Below are 24,673 nucleotides of genomic sequence, written 5' to 3' on the forward strand. Positions count from 1 at the left end.
TTCACTTAAGATGATGTTCTCAGCCAGGTGCTGGTGGCTCATGCCTGTAATTATAGCTACTCAGGAGGCAGAGATCAGGAGGATCACAGTTCAAAGGCAGCCCTGGCAAATAGTTCCTGAGACACTGTCTCGAAAACACCCATCACAGCTTTTCTGCCCTCTTCCCCCCGCCCCCCAGGGCCGCCCTGGCTGCACGGCTCTTGCTCTGAGCTCCAGGCTCCTGCTAGGCTGTCTTCTCCCTCCAGCCACCATCATGATCATCTACAGGGACCTCATTAGCCATGATGAGCTGTTCTCCGACATTTACAAGATCCGGGAGATCGCAGATGGGCTGTGCTTGGAGGTGGAGGGCAAAGATGGTCAGTAGGACCTAGGGTAACATCGATGACTCGCTCATTGGTGGAAATGCTTCCGCTGAAGAGCCTGAGGGCGAAGGTACCGAAAGCACAGTAATCCCTGTGACATTGTCATGAACCATCACTTACAGGAAACCAGCTTCACAAAAGAAGCCTACAAGAAGTATATCAAAGATTACATGAAATCACTCAAAGGCAAACTTAAAGAACAGAGACCAGAAACAGTAAAACGTTTCATGATGGGGGCTGCGGAACAAATCAAGCACATCCTTGCTAATTTTAATAACTACCAGGTTTTCACTGGTGAAAACATGAATCCAGATGGCATGGTTGCTCTCCTGGACTACCATGAGGATGGTGTGACCCCGTATATGATTTTCTTTAAGGATGGTTTAAAAATGGAAAAATGTTAACAAATTGGACAATTATGTTGGATCTATCACCTGTCATCATAACTGGCTGCTGTTTGTCACCACACAACACCAGGACTTATGACAAATGGGACTGATGTCAATTTGAGCTCTTCATTTCTCTTGACTGTGATTTATGTGGAGCGGAGGCATTGTTTTTTAAGAAAAACATGTCATGTAGGTTGTCTAAAAATAAAGTGCATTTAAACTCAAAAAAAAGAAAAAATACCCATCACAAAAAGGGCTCATAGTGTGGGCCCTAAGTTCAAACCACAGTACTGCAAAAAAAAAAAGGGGGGGGCTCCAGTACTGCAAAGTAAAAAAAAAAGATGTTCTCCAGTGCCATCCATTTACCTGCAAATGACAAAATTTTACTCTTATTTGTGACCAAATAAAATTCCATTGTGCATAAATACCACATTTTCTTAATCCATTCATCAGTAGTGGGGCATCTTGGCTGTTTCCGTACCTTAGCTATTGTGAATAATGGGGCAATAAACATGGGTGTGCAGGTGCCTTTGTTGTAACCTAACTTACATTCCTTCAAATATATCTCTAGGAGTGGAATTGCAGAATCACATGGTAGAACTATTTTTAGTTTTGGGGGAACCTCCTTCTGTGTTGCACAGTGGTTGTACTAATTTATATTCCTTGTAAATGTAAATTACAGGGATTTACAATTTCCCCCCAGCCTTGCCAACATTTGTTGTTGTTTGTGTTCTTGATGGTAGGCACTCTAACAGGAGTGAGGTGAAAGCTTAACGTGGTTTTGATTTTCATTTCCTTTTCAGCCAGGGATGTTAAGCATTTCTTCATGTGTTTATTAGCCATTTGGACTTCTTCCTTTGAAAAAGCACTGTTTAGTTCATTTGCCCATTTCTTCACTGTATCATTTATTTTTTGGAAGTGTAGTTTTTTGATCTCGCTGTATAGTCTGGTTATTAACCCCTTCTCAGATTTATAGCTGGCAATGATTTTCTCCCACTCCATGGGCAGCCTCTTTAATTTAGATACCATTTCTCTTGTTGTTCAGAAGCCATTTAATTTCATGTTGTTCCATTGGTCAATTCTTTCTCTTAGTTGCTGAGCCATTTGAGTTCAATTTAGGAAGTCATTGCCTATGCCTATTAATTCCAATGTATTCTTGGAATTACAATGTACCTTCAAAGTTTCAGGTATTATATTAAGCTCCTTAATATAATAAGTGTCAGCCTTGAGTTGATAATTGTTCAGGGTGAAAGACAAGGATCTCATTTCAGTTTTCTGCATGCAGAGATCTGGTTTTCCCACAATATTTGTGGAAGACACTGTCTTTGCTGCATTATATGTCTGTAGGACCTTTGTCAAAAATCAGGTGGGCATAGATGCAATATCCTTATCTGGGTCTCCTATTCTGTTTCACTGTTCTTCATATCTGTTTTTGTGCCAGTACCATGCTGTTTTAATGGCTATGTCTCTGTAGTATAGTTTGAAGGTATTGTAATACCTCCAGCATTATTCTTTTTGTTCAGTATTTGCCTTGTCTGTTCTCTTTTGTACTTTCAGATGAACTTTAGTGTTGACTTTTCAACTTCTGTGACAAATGTCATTGGAATTTAGATGATAATTGCATCAAACATATAGATTGCTTTTGATAATCTATTGATTATACCAATCCATGAGCATGGGAGATCTTCCTATCTTCTGCAGTCTTCTTTGATTTCTTTCTTCAGTGGTTTATAGTTTTCCTTGTAGAGGTCTTTCACTTCATTTGTTAAGTTCATTCCTAGGTATTTTTTGAGGTTTTTATAAATGCAATTGTTTTCCTATATTCTTTCTCAGTTTGTTCATTGTTGGTGTACAGAAAGGCTACTCTTTTATGAATTGATTTTGTATCCTGATACTTTGCTGAAGCTTTTTATGGTGTCTAGGAGAATTTTGGTGGAGTTTTTCACTTAGGAGTTTTTTTTTTCTTTATTATTGTGTTGGATGGGAGTACATTGTGGCATTTACAAAAGTTCTTACAATTCATCAAATATATCATGCTTGAATTCATTCCTTTATCTCTCCTCTCCCCTGATTCCTGGGATAATTTCAACAGATATCATTTTTGCATTTACATACAAGTGTACACATTTTTTTACCCTTTTCCCCCACCACCTGCCTCTACCCACTGGTCCAACCCTTCCCCTGGGCAGGACCTATTCTGCCCTCCTGTTGTCAATTTTGTAGAAGGGAAAAGACAAAAAGAAAAACATGACATTTTTGTTTGTTTGAGATACAGGTAGCTATACACAGGGAGTTTCTTTGTGATATTTCCATGTATAGGTGTATTGTAAGCCCAACTGATTTATCTCCTCTAATTTTCATTCTACCTCAGTCCCTTTGTTATGGCAGAGTTTTTTGTGGAGTCTTTCACATCTTTTAAGTATAAGATGATGATATCTGCAAATAGGGATAGTTTGACTGCTTCCTTTTGAATCGTATTCTATTTTTATTTCTTCTTCCTGTCTTATTGCTCTGGCTAGGAATTTCAAGACTATGTTAAATAAGAGTGGACAGAGTGGACACCTTTGTTTTTGCTGACTTTAGTATGATGTTGACTACAGCCTTGTCTTATATAGACTTTATTATATTAGGGTAACATTCCTTCTATTTCTAGTTTTATCAAAGCTTTTATCATGAAAGGATGTTGAATTTTGTCAAAGGCTTTTTTCTGCATCTATTGAAATGATCATGTGGTATCTGGACAATGGAATCCTTAGGGTGACCTACTTAGTGCAATAAAAGTCATTGAAATATTTGACCATACAACTCTTTCCTTTCTTCCTTTCATTGCCTGGAGGAAGAGTATTCTGACTAAATTAAATGGAGAGGGAAGGTCATAATCTAATTACGGTGGCAAAAGAAAGCAAAATACCAAAGAAGACATGGACATTTTGAGTGAAATTAGTAATTTAATCACCATTAAAAATTTGAACAATTTGTTGGGTGTAGTGTTTCAGGCTTATAATCTCAGCTACTCAGGAGGGAAAGGCAGGAGAATAATGAATTTGAGGCCAGTTCAGGCAATAGTGAGACTGTGTCACATAAACAAAATACAAAGAAAAAGAATGTGAGTGTGGTTCAAATGCCTGCCTAGCTTGTGTGAGGCCCTGGATTCAATCCCTACCACCACAAAGATTAATTAATTAATTAATTAAAATGGTTTAAAAGATACACTTTTCATTTGTGAGATAAAAATTCATGTGTATATTAATATTATGGAATCCATTATGAACTAAGGATTCAAAGCTATGGACCTGCAAGTGATACTTGTCTTATGAAATATAACGGATGGAAAATTGAGAGACGTTGGGATTCCTGCCTATGGTTCTACAATTGTAAGTTTATAATTATAAGGATGAGGATTAGTATTTTGTCCTTCTAGTAATGTATATATATTTATTCAGTTTTAGTTTAAAAAATCTACCATGAATTTAGGCTAGGCTGCATGTTGATTTAAAAATCCAATTGATAGAATTTGAATAAAACTTAAAAAGAATAAAGCATAATAATCAGATAAGCTATGTTTGCATATCTGGAGAGATCTTTTTGAGAACTTCAATCATTATTTGTGATATTAGCTTAATTTTATGAGGGTTGTACTTGAGTAACTCATTCTGCTTCAATAGTAGTGTTTTTTTAAAGAGTATCTACTATCACACATGTTATTTATTTGTATTAATTATTTTAGCTTGTCAATGTGAACTCACCTAGTCAAATGCACTTTATTACACCATAAAAAGGGAAAAATATGAGCTGAAGAAAACTTTAGTTTTATTAAAAATACATATTTTATATTATTTTATAGGGGTTTGAATACAAAATGTTTACATTCAATTCTTTGGAACAATTCCTCAAGAATAGATTCAATCATGATTCAATATGACATAAAAATGCTTCCTCTTCATATTAGTTTTTAAATAGTGGAACAATTTATCTCCAAAACTTCAAATTACTGGCCCTTTAGTTGAAGAATAATGGATATCCATTATTTTTTAATGGATAGTTTTAGGATTAGCATGTTCATGGAAATAACAAAATAAATATTCACTTGGACAAGGAATATGATTAATAAAAAAATTGCAAGCTGTTTCAAACTCCTTGTTATTTATTCATCTTCTGACTTTTCCTATTGTGGTACTTTGAAAGTCATGGGAAAAAAAGCTGATATATTCATTCCTATTTCAAGGTGTATTTAAAGACGTAGAATCTTTATTTTAAATTGATTTTTTATAATTATATTTGCAATTGTCCTCACTTTGCTATATTTAGAATTGACTGCTTCCCTTTTGAATCAAGATAGATAAAAACTGGACAAGGTTTGTATAAGAGTACAAAGGGTCATGCTTAATTTCAAACCACAAGCTGTCAAAACCCTGGTGCTCTCCTGGCCAGTCATTTTACACTTGATAAGTAAACCCACTTGAGGAATGTTTATATGCCCTGATGCTTTTGGACACATTCACTGACAGAACACATTCTTTGAAGAAATATATCAACACTGTTTATCTCCCTGAGTGTTACCCTAAACCCTGTCAGTGCTAATGATATCAGGACATGGATTAAACAAATCCTTTTGAGAGTGACTATGGGTATTTCTGCATTCAAATCACAAATACAGGAATTTTGGCTGCAAAATGGGCAACAGACATTTCAACATGCAAACCATTCTGTTCATATAAAAAGCTTTAATAGAGAACCACTCTATAGATCTGCTGTCACTTTTGAATTTAACATGCAGCTACAGCCTTCCACAAGCAGGAAAAAATGGAACACTTAGACACACATTGAATATGTGAGCATCGTGACATCCCAGTATAGCAGAGAACAACAATGGAGCTATGTTAAAGTGATGAATAGGTAATACTGGTTCTCTAAGAGATAGAAACAAGTCCAAATTGTGTCTTCTTCCTATATTCCATTTTCTCACATCCTAAATGAAGACAGACTGTTATTTACCCTTGTATTACTGAAACAAGCCATTGATGTGTACATAAAGGTTAGTTCTGTGAATTTTTGAGACTAAATCTATTATCTTTATTTGGCTTATAATGATGACCTTTCCCATTGTTTCAATGAAAAATGATTTTTAAAAGAAATTGGCAATTTTTAATATCCAAATGCTTTTGGATACAAATGGTAGTTATGTTTAAGGTCCTTTTAGTTTAGTTTTATTCATTCATTTCATTACAAAATGATTTAGTGTATTGAATGTGGCAACTTAGCATAAAAACCTTGTATTTTAATGTGGAAGTTATATTTGAGAGGTAATTAAAATTGTTTTTGTACCAAACAACTAAACAGTTTTATTTCTAATGGATTTTATTTCACATTCTTTCAACTAAATTTTACACTTAAGAAAAATTCTTACTGCTGTTATTTATACTCTGAAATAAGTTGCTTAATTTAAAAAAAATTCATACAAACATATATTTCACTTATGTTCAAGTCTGCCACAGTTATTTTTGTTTCCAAAATCTACAATTTCTTTTTCTAAATATAAAGCCAGATATTCTCATTTTTATTTATTAAAGATAAACTTATTTTTGATTATTTTTGTGTTACTATGTCAATTATTATAAAAACATGTTTCTCATAGACCATAAAAAATATAACATCCCATTAATTTGAGAATTGATGTCACAATTCAGCTGCTGACAAATTTATCAGCAGTTTGTGAAGTTTTAGTAGCAAACAACCAAATGAAGGAATTATCCAAAGAATGAGAATAATGCATTCTTCTCTCTAAATATCTCTTTTATATCTGATCTTCTTAAACATATATGAATAAAGTTCTTACTTATGATCTTCTCAATGAAATAACCAGATGCATTCTGGAACCAGCTGACCCCATTATATCTAATAATATAAATTATAATAAAATATGTAATAATGTTCCAGAAAAGTCACAGAGTTGCTGCATATATGGATAAAGTCAAATCAAATGCATATAAAATATTTTAAAAATTATATTTTACATGTGTAAGTAAAGGTTGTACATTACTTTCGAAGTGCTGCTGTTGGATACTATTTTTGGTCTCTTCCCAACAGTGTCTGTCAGCATTGATAAAATGGACAAGAAAAGCTTACTATAGAGAGCTGTCTATCAACCCATTAAACCAGCGATTTTCTGTTGCTTCAATGACTCTTTGAATCTGATGTGGCATAGAGTATGGCAGGCTTCAGAGACAAAAAAGAATTCAAAAAGAGACTACTTATTTATTTATTTGTATTTGTGCTATTCAGAAATTCTGAATAGAAGAATAGAAACTTAAACAAAAAGTAGATTTTTTTTTCGATTACCAGCTTCAGCCCAAACCATGTTAGTTTTAGTGACAAAGAATGGGTAAATTTGGTGTAGACTACCCAAGTCCCACTAGAGTTTAAATGTTTTATTGTATACAAAGAAGAAATATACTGCATGGTTAAATTGATAATAAATAAACAAAACAAATTCTGGAAGAAAAAATAACAGCTACAACTGAAGTTTTCCAGTGTGCATTTCTTTTATTAGGAACTTATAGCATTGTGTTCACTTATCTTGATAGAAACATGAGGTGTCCATTCTATGCTAATGTCCAGTGCTCATTTTCATGTCCTCTCATTTATTTATAGTTATATATAGCTATATAGTATAGTATCTAACATGTACATAGCATGTATAAACATATGTTATATATGAAAATAAATGATAATGCACATATATGTCATAAAGTTTCAGGCAACTGGTTTGATTCTAAGTTAAATTGCCTGGCATTTCCATACTTTTTAATTTTCAAGTCCTTTTCTATTCAGTGCATTTGATACCATTCTTAAGAATAAGATTTAAAACCTACTTTAAAATATAATTTTTACCTTAACCAATTCATTCCTTAGGTTGTAATGTGATGAATGTAAACTTTAAAAAAGTAATCATTTTACTAAATTTTTAAAAAGAATTTGGTTTTCTGACATTATGTCTAGAGTTTAATTTAGTACATAATTGTATACTATTACTTTCATTAGATTCCTCTTTAAAAGTCTGATATCATTATGTTTTGCTCACTGAAATTAAAAAAATTCATTGAAATTCAAATAAGATATTATAGCAAGAAATAACTTAGGTTTTCACTATTTTATTCATGGTCTTGAAATTGTTTTTAATATTGTCAGCAGGGATCAGGGGAGAACGTAGGAGGAAAGAAATGATTCCTGAGGAGTGAAGATGATGGAATTATGCTTCACACACACATATGAAGACAGCATAATGAAACCCACCAAACCCTGAAAGATGGGGAGGAAGAAGGGGAGTGGGTATTTATATAATGCAGTAGGTGAACTTGTTCAAGATACATTGTATGTATGTATTGAATTATCACAATGAAATTCCTCAAATGATTAATGTGTGATAAATCAAAAAGGAGTAAAAATGTACAATAAATACTCCCCCAAATCCTCGAGTGAACTTTAAGTCTTCATGAGATCTGGCTTCTGCAATTTTTCTTATCACAGGCTGCAGTCCCTGCTGGTCAGAGTTTTGCTTTTCTAACACATCAAGTTCCTTCCCAGGGCAGGGCCTTTTTGTTTGCTATATCAGGCCACTTAACTGGCTGTACAACGTTGGACAATTGCCTATCCTTACTGTGCCTCAATTTCCTCATCAGTGAGGAGGCATAATAATAGTCTCTTCCTTCAATTAGCTTTTGAGAGGGTTAAATTAAATAGCACCAGCAAAGCACTTACTGTAAACTGCCATTAAGGCTAACATTGAAAATACTCTTTTTTGCACTTACCTTTTATTTTCAATGATTTATTGTGCTAGAATAGCTACTGAAATCAATGTTCATAACTGATTTGTGAGACATATTCTTTTGAAATATTTGCCATAAACTTGGATAAGAAAAAAATATTTGTTGGCTAAAGTAGCAAATCTAAATGACTCCTGATATACCTTCTAAAATGACTATGAGCAGTAACTTTAAAAATCTGTGAGAATAATTCATATGAAATAGGAAAAGCTAGTTGCTATTTGCCCAGTCTGCTCAATGGGTCCAAACCACTCCAAGTGGCCTCTATCTTATTTCACCCAGCCTCCTTGAAAAGCTTTTAACAAAATGAAGTGGATGATATACAGAGGCCTCAGTTTCCTTGTCTACACAAGATATCTCTATCTACCTGCCCATCTGTCTTTCTATGTATCATCTATCTATTATGGACGTACATTTGTGTATATACATATATTATACAGTAGTTGGTTCTTCAGCAACAACTCTGAATAGGAAAGGTATTTGAGAAACTGCTATCAGAAGTATCATGATGTATTACTTAAAAATTAGACAAAATGCTTCATTGTAAGGAAAAAACGTCATTTTAACATGAACTATAACTCTCTCAACATATTGAAGCTTCAAGACACTGTGAAAGTCTCTACTTGAAATTTGAAACTTATAAGTAGAAGATTTCTGGCTTTTTCTAGTTCATATGTATTTCCAAAAATCAATCCAGCAATCAAAATGTAAAATTAACTTTCTTAAATCTTATACTCAGAGTTTTATTTGGGAACACAGAAACAAACAAATGTATTCTCATTGCTTTCTTTATAAACTTGATACTTCTTATTCATCTTTGAATATAGCTTTGGGTCTTGTAATATTTGGTATTTCAGTTTATCGCAGGATAAATTTATGAAACATAAAGACTTTACTAATAAATACCATTCCTTAATATGCAGCAATCAAACTACACACTTCTGGAATGGTTTACGTGCTTATTATATCTAGACCACAAATCTACTAAATTAGAATATTATATAAAAAATAATTTCCACCTTCTTTGTAAAATAGTGAGTGTCCATTATAGATTCATCAGCGAAGACTTATTTTATTTTTTGTGTTGTGCTAGGAATCATGTATGCCAGTCAAGTGCTCTACCACTGAGCTACACGCCAACCCTTCAGCAAAGATTTCTAATCATACAAGAGCTGGTTAAGTATAACTAGTTTTCTTCCATGTCTGACATGTTATTATAGCTTGAAGATGAACAGCACATGTGTAGTACTACTGAAATACCTGAACCAAATGTATTTTAAGTAAATAATTTAGTTTAAACTTGGTAAATTGGAGGTTATTTTCCACACAGTGTCTGCCTTTTTTAGGGAGCAAACTTGTAGAATGTTATCTTCTCTTCTTAGAGCAAGATTTCGAGCTACTCAAATACAAACATTCCAGATCAAATGGGACTAAACTTCTCATTAATTGTGAATTGGTACTGTTTTAAAACAGTAGAATTTTTAAGATTTCACAGTGTTAAAGTTTTGTCCTTTTGCTGTCTCTGCGATTTATAATTATTGTTTCCATGTCAATATTAGTATATTGCAAGCTATTCTGAAAGTAATTATGTAACCATGAATTGCTTTTTGAAAACGTGTTGTACATATATATCAAGAAAACTCAAGCTCATAGACATTCTTTAAATTTCCTTGTCACAATGTCTTAACTTAAATGCTGATTTGACAATTGCTATAGGTTGTAGGTAACATAAGACTCTGAAATGGGAAAATATGCAAAAAATACTTGGCATAACAGCATATTTTTGAATTTACTTTAATGATTACTCATGAAAATCATGAGAGAATATTTAAATACATGCAGTCAGTGTATTTGACTTCCATATCATCCATTCTGATGAATATGCATTGATTCAAAGGTTTGAACAATCACATTATTCCATTCTCTTCATTTTTTATGTGAAGAGAAAGGACATTCTATTTGAAAATAACATAACACAATGTCATGATTGAGTATTTAAATGAAAAAAAGTCAGGAAAATCATTTTCTCATTTGTCTAGAGCTGTAGCTTGGCAACGTAGTATATTTCTTGAAGAATAAAACTGCTAAAAAACATGAGCTATTCCTAAGTAAAACAACCATTCATTTTATTTTCTTTGCTAAACATTGTAAAGAGAAAAAAAGGTAATCTCAAGTCATTGACAAGCTTATATTAACAATGCAGCAAGCTAAATAAAAAATTCTTAAATTTTTCTAATCAATTCAATAAAGCTTTGCCTAAGGCATGTAAGGATATGGATGATTTCAAACAGAAATAAGTAAGCCACATGGGCATGGGGGAAATAATTGTAATTTCATGACCCACCTGGTCTCTCAAAGTGAATTATTTGTATTCAATATTTAGCAAAGACTGCTTGGTATTTTCCCATGAACATTTGATGTTTCTAAACTAAATCCATACTTACTCAAAATTAACACAATTATTAAAGTGGATGGGAAACATTTTCCAAGTTTTTCTACTTAGATAATTATCACCTTGACTTCCTTAAATCTTCTATAACTTGATTTGGATTGACACCAAAAGAATTGTACTTCTCCATAATGAGAAGTTATGATATAGACCTATATCATATAGACCTATAATCTATAGGTCTATAGATTATAGACCTATAATCTAGGTCTTTGCAACCTAGATTTCATCAGGAAAAGGAAGTAACTCTGATGCTCTAGACTTTAGTGAAAATTTTATCACAAAACAAGTTATTACTTTCTTCAAGAAGAATTGATTGCCCAGAATCTATTGGCTTTGAGAAAATATTGAAATCAAAACTTTGAATTACCTTGATTCTGGTAAAGTTATCCTAATGTTGCAAAATGGAAATTGGAATATAAACAAATATTGGTGACTCAAATAATACAGAGCTTAACTGAAGACAAATTTTCTATATTCTTACAGATAACTTGTTCCATACACTGATAGCTAAGTAGGGGTGCATGACATAGTTTTGGATATAGAATATTTTATCACACTGTTTTTGAGAGAAATTGTAAAGGGTTTATTTGACATTTGGAATAAGAAAAGATAGGTCAAATTGATAAAGTAGTATAAAGTTAATATGTGTTCTATGTTGGGTCAATGATCAAAAATTCTTCATATTAAATATTGTTGCATTCCTCTTATAACAATATACTGTATATTTTAGATCCTGAGAAATTTTATAGTAGTGAAATACATTTATACGACATTTCTTTATTGTCGTATTATACATTGTTCAATCTTGGAAAGATTTATTTAAAAAATAACTAATACTATATTAGAGTATTTTATTATCTATAACACACTTATGAGAAAAATGGTCATAAGAGAGAGCAATTGGTACCACTGGCAAACTACAACTACCTACGTCAAAATGTCTGAATCACTCAATGATGATACCAAGAGTGTGAGAGAAGAGCCTAGAGAACTTAGTATAATAAAGGATCTTGAATACCATCACTAAGGAATTTATACATTTCTACTGTAGGCTATGAGGCTGTGAGATATTATTATAGGCAACAGATATGATCAGATTTATACTTTAGAAATAATCAAAGCAACAGAAGTTGAAACAAATATGGAGAAATAAGAGTTGGAGCAGATGAAACTGAGCGCAGAGAGACCGGTGAAAATCTCATTCCAAAAAGAAGAAAAAAAAAGGCCTAAAATATTGCTGTGGAGATTGAACTGAAATAAAACTGGGAGATAGTAAAAAAGTTAAATTCATAGGATTAGATGAGCAAATTGAATGAAAAAGATGAGACTGAGATTTATGAATATGGGATAAATCCTAGGTAATCATGGAAAGGTCAGAAATTGTACCATGGTGAACCAGGGTTAGCAAAGTAAGGTTTTTAAATTGTTTTTTGATATTTCTTAATCTAAAATATCTTAGCTAAAACTTCTTGGCTAAAAACATATTTAAAATGTTGATGGTCCCATGGAGGTCTCTAGTGCAGGATTATATAAAGATTATAGTAGAGCGGCACACCCTTCACTATTGTGGCTTAAGTAGAGAATTCAAACTTCTGTCTAGTTCCAACAGGGGCAAAATGGGAATTTCTTTCATGCTTTATTTAGCCTTCTACTTTCAGTTAATGAGATTGGGAGCCTGGATGGCCTGACGACATGAGAAGGGTTGACTCAAACATTTGAATGAAGTCTCCTGGAAATAAATAGGCAACAAACTGGCCCTTAAGGATTGATGGTTCTAACTACATAGAAAGCAGTAGAAAACCTGGGCATGAACTCCAGTTCTGTGATGCTCCTTGGCACTGGCTGCACTTTCTCCTGGCTTATTATTCTCATCTTTGCTTTTTAGTTGGGAGTGACATGGATCACATTGTGAATGGTCATTGAATGCTACCTGTGTTTTGAGTGAACATGGCTCCATTTCAGCCTACATTTTTCAGTCCACATGTTCTACATCCTCTGCTTCTCTATTAAATATTTATTATTCATTTTCACATATTTTCTTTCCTCTCAAAAGCGGTGATCTTGGAAACTCAAAAGAACTGTGTTAGATTGTCTCTGTGATTCAACTAAGGCACTGAAAGTCATAGAACATGAACAAAATCTGACATATGCTGTATTTTTGTACCTTCCATGAGCTTTGAATGGTTTTTACATTTTCAAATGGTTGAAATTTATCCAAAGAAAAATGATATATCATGGTGTATTAAATTATATACAATTAAAAATTCTATATTCATAAGGAAAATCTTTTCTCATTATTTATTGTCCATAGCTGTTTTTTAATACAAGGTAAAATTGAAGAGTTGTGACAGACATTATTTGATCAACAAAGCCTAAACTATTTACTATGTGGCCTTTTATAAGGAAGAATTTGCCAGTCTCTGATATGAGCCATTTTGCCTCTTTCTATTGTTACCATTATTGTAGCAATATTTAGGACAAGAAAACTTTATGGGGCTTACATCCCAGGAAGTAAGGCAAAAATAGCTTTTAGATCTTTCTAAATTTATAGGAAGTTTCTCACACCCATTGTGAGAAAGATGAGATCAACAACCAAATCCATAGCCATGTTTTAGCTCTTAGTATTTTCCATCTTTTATTAAATCTCTTCCAGCAGCCTAGGAAGTGTTTTAAATTCCCTCTTTCTTTGCCCTACACCTCTTCTCCAGGTACTTCTGCCTCTCAGCCCTTTGTAGAAAACAAAGTACTTTCTCTGTCACCAAGAAGTCTTGTGTCTAAAATAAACACACTGCATTGCACTACTATTATCCCTAAGGATTTACAAAGTAAGTTATAAAGGTCAAAACTTGCCTCCATGAAAATGTTATTCTGAAGATAAATCTTTAGTAAAAGCACTTGATTTTATGGCAATTGTGGGTAAAAAATAATGGCTACACAGAAGTTAAGATAGAAATCCCCAAATTTTGTGTGCTATCATTTATTTCCCATTTAATATTTGTTTGTTTTATAGGCATTGTGATAAATGGTTCACCTGTTATTGACTTTATTGACTTCTAACAACAACCCTATCATTTAATATATATTATTACATAGTTTCATAAATCAAGGAACCAAGGCACAAGATATTAGATAAATTGACAAATTGCTTAGTTAATAAATGATAGACACAAAACTTGAACTCTTATCAACATACCTCAAAGTCTCTATCATATGTATGTATGTGTCAGGAAAATACAGAGAGGCAAAGAAACACCGATAAAACAGAGAAATACTTAGGAAACCTCAGAAAAGGCAGATTGTTCCTTCATAAGAGAATTTTTCCTAAGATGCTTTGAGTGTGAAAAATAAAATCTATCTAGCACTTTACAACAAAGGTTTCAATGCCTGTATGTTTTTTGTAGTATACAGTAATGTTTAAGTACAGTTTGACAAATGCCATAGTTATTCTGAAGAAATTACACATATGCATTAAAATCTGAACACTTTAAATTAGTGTGTTCTGTAAAGCAACCTTCTCATGATGACACATTCAAGGTAGTGGTCTGGGAAGAAATGGCAAAATGGAAGTATGGTGAAATATATAACCTATAAGTGTTTCCAATAACTTCTCTCTACTAAGGCTAAATTTACACTTCCATTGTAAATTGATATGAGGTTTCTTCTTCATACTGATGACCTTTTTAAAGAATTTGTTTTCCATATCTGAATCTGATTCATAAATACCATTTTAGTGATCTACTGGTTCTAGTGAGGGAGCATTTTGGAAAGGTTTTGATAGTGTATGACATCAGTAGCTTTCTAGGCTGAATCTATATAAAATATTCCTATGGCATGATTTTCCTAAATTTATAGTTCACAGTACACATGCTTTCCAATAAAATGTAAATAAAGAATCTTTAGGTCAAGGACTATAGCTTGATAGTAGAGCACTTGCCTAGCATGCATGAAGACAGGAGTTCAATGACTAGTAAGGTTCCCTACAAAAAAAGAATTTTCAAACTCTAAATGAACATTTCTGTCTCTAAAGGATCTAAAATTCTCATAACTGGCAAATAATAGGTGATACAAATTACTCTTTTTAGTACCTTTTACATAAACAGGACTCAACAATGTGTACACATAAGAATTTAGAAATACAATGATTAAAACAGAAAAATGTTTTGTTTAGTTTTGTTTTTGCCCACCATCTCAGACCATTGGTGTCTGGCATTGCCAAATTCCAGAATAGTTTCCTGGAACTGAGAAACAACCAAGTTTTTATATTTTAGATAGAAAGTTATTGAAAAATTCAAAACTGAATTACTCATTGTGGTTTAACTTGCTTTCTTATCTTGACACAAGAGATATAGAACATGCTGAATCATCCAAAAAATACCTGATTTCCTAGGGCTATTTTGACAAAGTATCACAAATGGTGGCTTAAAAGAATAAAAATTCCTTCTTTCATAGATCTTCAGTGAAGAACAAAATCAAGGTATTGCAGAAGCATCCTCTCTGAATAAGTCTTTCCCTGCCTCTCTGTAGACTGTGGTGGTAGCCAGCCATCAGTGATGTTACTTGCTTGCAGGCCGATCACTCTACCTCTGGCCCATTATCACTTAAATTTCATCCTATGTCTGTCTATCTGTGTCAAAAGAAGGGTGTAGAAAATTTCTAAATGCCATATGGAACATGTGGACACTAAAAAATGATTTTTTTAAAACCAGGAATGAAATGACATTTTTCTTCCTTGCCTTCACATTGCCTCAAAATGTTTATTTGTTTAAACCAGTTTAATTTGAGCTCCTAATAAGTGTTGGGCATTTACTAGACTACTCATAATTCTCATATAAGTTAAAACAAACATTATTCATTGTAGCATTCCAGTCAAAATTAAAAGACAAAAAGTGCTATTCAGTTTCCAGCAAAGCATCTGACATAAAAATGAACAGCCAAAAAAAAACCAACACAAATGAAAGAATCCAAAATTTATTATGCTTAGTCATCCCAAATGATGTAAAATGCAAAAAAGAAGAAAAAAATTCATTATTGCTTAACCTGTTCAGCATTTAAAAACGATATATCCTTGTCAGGTTTCTTGACAATAAAACATAGCAGTTGTAAGTGGAATCTTACTGAAAATCCTGTAACAGAGAGCTAATTAGTATGTTGGCAAAACTGTCATCTAAAACTTTTTTAGCAGTGGAAAATAAATGAAGGTAGATTTGGGAATATATGAATATGATTTTGTGTCACACTCATATGAATATCTTTTATCTCACACTTTTGATAAACTAATAAAAGTTGTTGCTCTAATTTGCCACTTGATAAATGAAGATTTAAAAGTGCTCACATAAAGGAATTCATTCTTATTTTGGTTGGACTGAGGTTTGAACTCAGGACTTCATGCATGCAAAGCAGGTATTCTATGGTTTGATCCACACCTCCAGTCCATTTTGATTTGGTAATTTTGGAGGTGCGGTTCTTGTGAACTATTTGTCCAGACTAGACTCCAACAACTATCCTCCTGAACTCAGCCTCCCAAATAGTAAGGACTACAGGCGTGAGCCACTGGTACCAGGCAAGGACTCCATTCTTTTATTTATAGTACTCACTTCAACAGCACATATATTAAAATTGGAATACTATAGAAATGATTAGCATGGATCCTGCACAAGAATGACATGCAAATTTATGAAGTGTTCCATATTCTCTCTATATATATGTTCCTAGTTATAAAAACTAGCATAACCATTTACATAAAATATTCTATCCAGTCAGTGCACACAAACTGTGCTTGATTGCTCTACTCAAAGGACTTAAATAAGAGATTTACATTCCTTGATTGGCAAAGACATTGTACAAGAGGAAGAGAAGATGGAGCACAAAGCTGAACTGGGAGTATTGGCAATGGGGAGTTTCTCTTGCCAATTGAATATTTTTGGTTCTGACACACAGTTACTACCAAAAAGACTGAGGATGCGAGTAAAGACATGCTCACTGGCCTTATAAAAATCACAAGTATTTACCCAATGATTACAGCTATCCTCTCACTTTAGATATATTTTCAGTCATTCTAAAGACTCTATGAAATATTAATATCCTGGGTATAAGGAAGAATAGCCTTATTCAGATATGTTAAGTAAAATTTCATAGATCTGGAGCGAGTAAAAATTTGAATTCAGGTCTTCATACATACTTTAGTCATGCTGGTCTTTATTTAATTTGGGGATGCTCTAAGTTTTTCCACCTTAGGGATAAGAACCTTTATACATGCTATAACTTGCCTTCTTACACAGAGGTGAAATATTACCAGTTTACAATTTCCAGCTGAGCTGCAGCCCTACTTACATCCATGGATTCCTTGAGGCCAGTGAGGGAACCATAGTATGGTAAGCAGAATAATGACTCCCAAAGACATCTACTTCCTATTTCCCAGAAACATGCATGTGTTACCTTTCATGGGGAAAAAAAAAAAAGAAACACATTTGCAGATGTGATTAAATTAAAGATCATGAGATGAAAGATTATCATTGTTTATCCTGATAGGCTCCAACTACGTCATGGGTATTCTCTTGAAAAGTTGGGAAGGTCAGAGACAAAGGAGAAGCAATAGTTGGAAGATGGTGGAAGGGATCATGAGCCAAGAAATGCAGATGGCCTCCTAGAGCTGGAAATAAATTCTCTCTAAAGTCTCCAGAAGGAACTCAGCTGTGCATATATCTTGCTTTCAGCCTATCAGCTGCTTTGTGAACTATTTGTCCAGACTGGCCTCCAACCACTGTCCTACTGATCTCAGCCTCCGAAGTACTAAGGATTATAGGCGTGAGCCACTGATGCCTGGCAAGGAATCCATTCTTTTATTTATAGTGCTTGCTTCAGCAGCACATATACTAAAATTGGAATGAAGATTAGCATGGCTCCTATACAAGAATAACACACAAATTCATGACTTCTGGAGATGTAAATTATTAAATTTGTGTTATTTTAAGTCACTATTCTTGTGGTGATTAGCAGTTTCAACAGTAGGAAGCAAATGCATATAACTCATGCAAACCTCAAGTGACCTCTCAAAACATTCTGTTCTCAGAAAGGAAAAATGAAGTACAGGTGAAGATTCAGAAGAAGGATCTTGTAAAGTAAGAAAAAAGTCCTTGCAAATGCATTCTGAGTCTCTATTTGAACCTATTTTACTTATTTCTATTGCCTTTTCCTTCATCTAAGAGAAGATCCCTTGATAAAACTAAGCATTGCAACAATGAGACCCAGCTTTTCCACTCAGAGAAATCTTGACACTAAACATAAACACTTAGTAATATGAGATTTTAAAAAAAAAATCTAGAGACTGAATCAGGAAGGAAAGAAAAAAGAGTCTCTTGAAAGAAAAGAGAAATTAACAAAGATTCCCTGAGGAACATGTTGGACCACACTATTGTATTTGTATGTCAACACTGAGCATGTGTGTTAAGTTTTAAGAGTTTTCAGTACCATTTACACATATATTTTAACTTCAGCTTTAATAAATAACCTTTATAGTGATATAGTAGATGTTATTTGAACCAAAGCACATCATTATCAAATAACACATTTAAATTCACATATCTACTAGATGGTGGAAATGAAATTTAAATTCAGGATTGTCTGTTTCAAAGTCCTTGCTCTTAATCAGTAAAGGAAAAAATTCCTAGTTATTTGACTGTGATGTATATGCAGGAAGATCTGTTCAATATTTGACAACAAAATTGCCTAAAGAATGTTTCTTGGAGAAATTCAGCCATTATTTCTTCACATAATATTCCGAATACATTCCCACTCTCTTTGTGGAATAAAAGTATATATATATATATATATATATATATATATATATATATATATATATAATAAGGCAACTTGAAATCTCACTGTAATGATAACAACCTCATTTAAAAAAAATCTCCGTTCATCTTTGTTAATTTATGAAGAGTTTATATTATTACATATTCACAATAATTTTTCTACAACTTCTAGCTTGCTATTATGTGGAATATTTGTCAAAAGACAAATGTCACATAACTGTTAGGTAATATTATTTCTATTTCAGACATTGTTCAGTTTGGGTCTTTTTTTAATATCATCTGTGTCTGTAATTTACTTTTGAACATATGGAATACAGGTATAATAACTTTTAATGTCCTTTTTTGCTAAAGCTAACACCTGTGTCAGTTCTAGGTTTCCATTCATTGGTTTGTAGCTTCAGTATTTTTTCCTGCTTCTTTGCATGTCTGGTAATTTTTGAATTTTTGCTAGACTGCAATTTTCACTGTGTTAAATTCTGGAAATTTCAGAGTTCCTACAAATATATTTGAGCTTTATTTTATAATGTAGCTAAATTATTCAGAAACATTTTAATCATTCAGACGTTTATTTTTAAGTCTTTGTTATAGAGAGAGCAGCACTGAATTCAGTTCTAATTTCTCCTATGATTGAGAAGAAACCATTGTGAAAATTTTCTATGATGCTATGTGAATTAGGAAGTTTTCCATTCTGGCTGGGATAATCAGACGTATATAGTTATATGACAATTCAGAAGTTTTTCTCTCTAATTCTTTCATTTGGTGCACTTACCGGCTTGGTGTTTTTCCACACGCTCATGTGCTGGTCAGGATAAAAGCTGAATCCTCTATCCTCTCAGGTACTTTACCTTGCAAATTCTAGATTCTTCCTCCTGTCTGAAAACCAGCCCTCTTCCTCTTAGACAGAGTGACCTGTTTCCTGACTCTCTCACTTCCCTGAGCCACAGACTAGAACTCTATAGCCAGTGAACCAGGGCATCTGAAAGGTTCACCTCATCTTTGCTTCTCACTTCTCACAAATCATTACTCTTGGTTTCCTGATATAAAATATCAGCAAAAACAAGTTTTTCTTTAGATACTTCTGTAGAGTAAATCTGAACACTGTTAGTCAATCTTGGCAGGAGCCAAGGTTCTATTAAATAAAAAAATCTTATCTCACTACTCTTCTGGAAAACTTGTGGGTGTATGTGAGTGTGTGATAAATAAAGGAATACATTGAAATTTATATTCTATACTCATAAACATATCAAAAACACATGATAATAAAATTGGTGATTAAAGAGAAAATTTAGCTTTCTTAGAAATCTGATCAGTAAGTTCAACCTTTGGGTATTATTTAGTGATTGCATCAGATTCTTCAAAGTCTTCAGTAAGCTCTGACTAATAGCTGAAATAATAATGGAAAAAGTTTTGTTCACTTTTAAACCTATGAATCATGGGTATAGAAGAATGAGAAGAGATAAAAGCTAAAGGCAGCATAGATAACCTATTTAATAAAATAATAGCTGAAAATGTCCCCAACCTTGAAAAAAGATGAACATCCAGGTGCAGGTAGTTTGCAGAACACCAAATTGTCAGGACCAAAAAAGAAACACCCCCAGGCATGACATAATCAAAACACTCAACATACCAAACAAAGAATACTGAAAGCTGCCAAAGAGAAAAGACAAGTCAAATATAAAGGCAAACCCATTAGAATAAAGCAGATTGATTCCTCAACACACTCTAAATGAAAGATGGTCATGTAAAAACATATTTCAGGCCCTGAAAGCAAACATCTGTCAACCTAGACTAGTCTATCCAACAAAATTATCCTTATTAATTGAAGGAGAAATTAAACCTTCCACAGTAGCAAAAACCAAAAGAATTCATGACTATCAAGCCAGAACTGAAGAAAATAAATATTAAGTCTCTTACACACAGAAGAAATTAGAGTGAGACAGGATGATGCATGAAATAATAAAGCCTTTTGACCAAGCAGACCAGTAAACAAGAAAAAGACAAAAAGTAAACAATAAGGAAATGAAAATGACTGCAATGCCACACACTTCTCAATACTAAAACTGAAGGTCAATGGCCTCAATGCCCCAATAAAAAGACATAGAATAGCAAACTTGGTTAAAAACAAAATCCAACCATATATTGCTTATAAGAGACTCAACTCACTGAAAAAACTAAACACTGGCTTAGAGTCAAAGGGTGACAAAACATTTTCCAAACAAATGGACCCCATAAATACACAGAAGTAGCTATACTTACATCTGACAAATTAGAATTCAGACTAAAATAAGTTAGAAGAGACTATTAAGGTCACCTCATTTTAATTAAAGGAACATTTCATCAAAAGGAAATATCAATTCTTAACACTATATGCCCCAAACATAAGGAACTTAACTATGTTAAAAGAACACTAAAGAACCTGACAGCACAACTAGACCCTAACACAGTTATATTGGGAGACCTGAAATCCCCACTGTCACCTAGATAGGTTTTCCATGCCAAAAATCAACAAAGAAACTTCAGAGCTGGGATGCTTTGAAGAGCAAATGGAAATAATAGATATCTACAGAGTATTTCACCCAACAATTATGCAACATACATTCTTTTCTGCAGCTTATGGAACTTTCTCCAAAATAGATCATACTGTAGGACACAAGGGAAGTCTCAACAAATTCAAAAAAATTGAAACAACCCCAGTATCATATCAGATCACAATAGAATAAAACTAGATGTCAACAACAAAATAAACCACAGAAAATATTCAAACATAAGGATACTGAACAAGACACTGCTGAATGGCCAGTGGGGGAGTAAAGAAATATGGGAAGAAATCAAAAAGTTCCTGGAACTAATGAAAATTAAAATACAACCTATAAGAATCTGTAGGACACAGCAAAGGCCATATAGGGGAAAATTTAAAGCTATAAATGCCTACATTAAAAAACAGAGACTCCTCAAAAAAACAATCTAATAATTCATGTTAAGCTTCTAGAACAAGAACAAACCAAAACCAAACTATCAGAGAGAGAGAAATAATAAAGATTAGAGCTGATATCAATGAGATCAAGACCAAAAAATGTGTACAAAGAATCAATGAAAGAAAAGTTGGTTCTTTGAAAATATCAACAAGATTGACAATCCTTAGTCATAATTACAAAATGGAGGAGGGAAAAGACCCAAATTAATAACATCAAAGCTGAAAAGGGGACATAACCACAAATGCTAATGAAATACAAAGGATCATTAGAGAATACTTTGAAAACTTAGATTCAAGTAAATTAGAAAATCTAGATGAAATGGGTAAATTCCTAGATGCATATAACCAACCAAAATTGAACAAAGATGTATCAACCACTTAAATAAATGGATTACATGCATTTTCTAAAAAGAAAAGCCCCAGACCTGATGAATTTCACAGCTGAATTTTACCAAACCTTTAAAGAAGTAATACCAAAACTCCTCAAAATTTTCCAGGAAACAGAAAGGGAAGGATCACCACCAAACTCATTCCATGAAGCCAACATTCACTCACTCCAAAACCCAATAAAAATGCAATAAAAAAAAGAATTATAGACCAATAACTTTAATGAATATAGATGCAATGATTCTCAAAAAACTACTGACAAACAGAATTCACCAACACATCAAAAACATGATTCACCATGACCAACTTGGTTTCATTGCAGGGATGCAAGGATGGTTCAACATAAATCTATAAATGTAAAACAACATATGGACAGAAATAAGAACAAAGGTGATATGATTGTCTCAATAAGTGCAGAAAAAAAGCCTATGACAAAATTCAACACTCTTTCATGATTAAAGCTGTGAAGAAACTAGGAACAGAAGAAGTGTACCTCAGCATAATAAAGGCTATATATGACAAACCTATAGCCAACATTATACTAAATGGAAACCAATGCTGCTTAAGTTAAGAAGGAGATAGAGATTCCCACTTTCCCCACTTCTATTCAATGTAGTTTTGGAATTCCTAGCCAGAACAATAAGACAAGAACAAGAAATACAAGGGATTCAAATAGGGAAGGAAAAAGTCAAGCTATCCATATTTGTAGATGACATGATCCTATACCTAAAAGACCCTAAAAACTGTACCAAAAAACTTATTAGAAATCACAAACTCTTTTGGCAAAGCAGCAGGATACAAAATTAATATTCATAAATCTTCTTATATACCAACAAGGAACAGACAAAGAAATTAGGGAAACAATCCCATTTATCCCATTTATAATACCTTCAAAAATAATAAAGTATCTTGGAATAAATTTAACTAACAAAACTGAAGACATTTTCAATGAAAACTGTAACCACTGAAGAGAGAACTCGAAGAAGACAGCAGAAGATGGAAAAAAGATCTCCTATGCTCATGGATTGGTAGAATCAACATCGTGAAAATGACCACACTACCAAAAGCAATCTACATGTTCAATGCAATCCTTGTCAAAATTCCACTGACATTCTTCACAGAAATGGAATAAATCAATTCTATAATACATATGGAAACATAAAAGACCTCAAATAGCCAAAGCAATTCAGAGCAAAAATCCAATACTAGAGGTATCACAATACCTGACTTCAAACTATACTACAGTGCCATAACAATAAAAACAGCATGGTATTGGCACAAAAACAGACAAGAAAACCAATAGGTTAGAATAGAAAACATAGACATAAATCCACACAAGTACAGCCAACTGAACTTTGACAAAGGAGCTCAAAATACACGATGGAGAAAAAACATCCTCTTCAATAAATATTGCTGGGAAAACTGGATATCCACATGTAGAGGACTGAAATTAGAGCCCTGCCTCTCACACTACCAAAATTAACTCAAAATGGATCAAAAACCTTCATATGAGGCCTGAAACTTTGAAACAATCACAGGAAGTAGTAGGAAATATACTGGAGCAGATAGGTATAGGGAACATCTGCCCACAGAATGGAAGAAAATCTTTGCCAGCTATTCTTTCAAGAGGGTCTAATACCAGAATCTACAAGGAATTCAACATCCCAATGAAAAAATGGGCTCATGAATTAAACAGGGAATTCTCAAAGCAAGAGGTACAAATGCCCAGTAAATACATGAAGAAATATTCAACTTCCCTGGCTATAAAAGAGATGCAAATCAAAGATACACAAATTCCATCTCACCCCAGCTGAAATGGCCATGTTCAAGGGCAATAACAACAACAAATTCTAGCAAGGATGCAAACACTGTTGGTAGGAATGCAAATTAGTACAATCATTATGGAAAGGAGTATTGTGATTCCTCAAAAAGTTAAAGACAGAACTTCCATGTAATCTAGTGATACCACTCCTAGGCATCTACCCTAAGGAACACAAGACAGGATACAGTAGAGACACCTGTACGCTGTTCATCGCAGCCCTATTCACATTAGCCAACCTATGGAAACAATCCAAGTGCCCTACAACTGATGAATGGTTCAAGAAAATATGGTATACATACACAATATAGTTTTACTCTGCCATAAGGAATAATAACGTGTGGTTTGAAAGTAAATGGATGCAATTGGAGAACATCTTGTTAAATGAAGTGAGCCAGGTTCAGAAAGACAAAGGCTGCATGTTTTTTCTTGTACATGAAAGATCCAAAAGATAAACATATTCACAAAACAAACATGACCTTATACGAACTCATATGTAGAACATGTTTGTAATAGTGGAACTACTCTATAGAACTCAGGAAAGGAGGCAAAGAAAAAGAGAATGATAGAGCATCAACAATATTGTAAAACATAACATCTGTGAAGGTAGAGGATATAAGGATATGTATTGAAAGCTATTGAAAAGGGGG

The 24,673-nt window shown here is 33.3% G+C and overlaps 2 non-coding genes and 1 pseudogene across 2 annotated transcripts; all 3 read left to right on the plus strand.

Annotated features, from left to right (window-relative positions):
* Nucleotides 1-253: 253 nt before the first annotated feature.
* LOC109677784 (translationally-controlled tumor protein-like) lies at nucleotides 254-982 on the plus strand (annotated as a pseudogene).
* A 15,633-nt stretch (nucleotides 983-16,615) lies between these two features.
* On the plus strand, nucleotides 16,616-16,722 carry LOC141425194 (U6 spliceosomal RNA). Its single transcript, XR_012450283.1, has one exon. It is a non-coding gene; the product is annotated as a U6 spliceosomal RNA (small nuclear RNA).
* Nucleotides 16,723-17,877: 1,155 nt separating this feature from the next.
* Nucleotides 17,878-17,981, plus strand: LOC141425259 (U6 spliceosomal RNA). The gene has a single exon (XR_012450335.1). It is a non-coding gene; the product is annotated as a U6 spliceosomal RNA (small nuclear RNA).
* The last annotated feature ends 6,692 nt before the right edge of the window (nucleotides 17,982-24,673 follow it).

Source organism: Castor canadensis, chromosome 7 (assembly GCF_047511655.1).
Source record: "Castor canadensis chromosome 7, mCasCan1.hap1v2, whole genome shotgun sequence".
Classification (NCBI taxonomy): domain Eukaryota; kingdom Metazoa; phylum Chordata; class Mammalia; order Rodentia; family Castoridae; genus Castor; species Castor canadensis.